Source organism: Ambystoma mexicanum, chromosome 10 (genome assembly GCF_040938575.1).
Source record: "Ambystoma mexicanum isolate Mex_15411 chromosome 10, UKY_AmexF1_1, whole genome shotgun sequence".
Taxonomy (NCBI): domain Eukaryota; kingdom Metazoa; phylum Chordata; class Amphibia; order Caudata; family Ambystomatidae; genus Ambystoma; species Ambystoma mexicanum.
Genome location: NC_090932.1, coordinates 658,143,579 through 658,145,036, shown reverse-complemented (window position 1 = coordinate 658,145,036; position 1,458 = coordinate 658,143,579). Strand labels below are relative to the sequence as shown.

At 55.8% G+C, this 1,458-nt stretch overlaps 1 non-coding gene across 1 annotated transcript; it reads right to left on the bottom strand.

Annotated features, from left to right (window-relative positions):
- Positions 1–447: 447 nt before the first annotated feature.
- LOC138496186 (5.8S ribosomal RNA) lies at positions 448–601 on the bottom strand. Its single transcript, XR_011277738.1, has one exon. It is a non-coding gene; the product is annotated as a 5.8S ribosomal RNA (ribosomal RNA).
- Positions 602–1,458: the final 857 nt, after the last annotated feature.

Sequence of the window (1,458 nt, the reverse complement as noted above, 5' to 3'; positions counted from 1 at the left end):
CTCGGGCCTGGGGTTATTGGGGGGTGGCCCCAGTTCTGTGACTTTGATGTAGGTGTGTGTGTGCTGTCCTGATCTGTAGCGAAGCCCACCTTGGGTGAGGTTGCCTGACGGATGAGGTTGGAAGGCCTGCGCTACAGATACGTCCCATGCAAGGGGCTGTGTTACACCACAGAGAGCCACATGAGGCACAGCCACCTCCCCTGGCGAAGGGCAATGTGCATTGGGGTCTTTCGGCCACTGCCACTACAACCACCACCACCACCTCCCAACCCAATGAAAAGTGAAACGGGGAGGCCAGGAAGTGCTGGACACAAGCCTCCAGACCAGGTCCATGTATCCTTTACAGTGTTCATTGAGGTCTGACCTTAGGGGGACAAAGGAAATGGGGTCCCTGCAATGGCTCCAGTTGTGCCCTGGCAAAGCTCCCCTGGGTGACTAATGTTCATGCCACCCTCAGACAAGCGTAGCCCTGGGAAGAAACCAGGACCACAAGGTGCATTCAAAGTGTCAATGATCCATGTGTCCTGCAAATCACACTAATTCCCTCAGCTAGCTGGGTTCTTCATTGATGTGTGAGCCGAGCCATCCACCAACAGGAGTCACAGACACCTTACATTTAACAAGACATCAGCCTGAACCAGCTGTTGCAGGAGAGGCTGGCTGCGGGCAGTGCTCCCCATGCTACCCGCACAGTGAGATCCACCTCTGCCCCATCTAGCTTCCCCATTTGTGAGTCAGTCAAGACCATTGTGGCTTCTCACTGCAACAGAGGCAGGCTGATCCACTCATCCCCCGACTATGAACTCCTACTCTTCTTTCGGGGAGACAGAGAGAAGGGCTGGAGGCAGTAGAGGGGCTGTCGAGAGGGACCATTAGCGTCTTCAAACCAAAGCACTGAGCCGATCTCCAGGTGCCTGTACTCAAGGTAAGGTAGACTACTGCACCATTGAGCCTGGCCACTGCTCACCCACAGTGGTGGCTGGACATAAATACAACACACGCCCGTCAATTATGCCCGGATGTGCCATGACTCAGAGGCATCCTTTGAGAACAGCTAGGTTTCCCTCGGCTCACAAAACCCCCCACTCAGAAATTCCCTTCTGACTGGGAGGCCCCTGGCAACAACTGCTCACTGGTGGGTTGGAGATAGGATTTACTGTTTAGCACAGTGGCACAGGGGTTGGCTCGGGAAGGAGCAGGGGGTGATCGGGCTCCCTCTTCAGTGCATGCTTGGGGATGTTCCCATCTGTCTTCTGGGTCATGGACACCTCCCTCTCAACGGCACCTAGCTCCCCACATTCCCCCACCAAGGACCACTCTGCTGGCTGGACCATAGCACAAGGACCACCCCAGGATGTGTGTGTGTTTGTGTGTGTGCGCCCGGGACACAGCGGAGGTTGGGCCCGCTGCTCTACATCCACCTGCTCCGCTGTTAATCATCCTATTGCAGGTTCACCT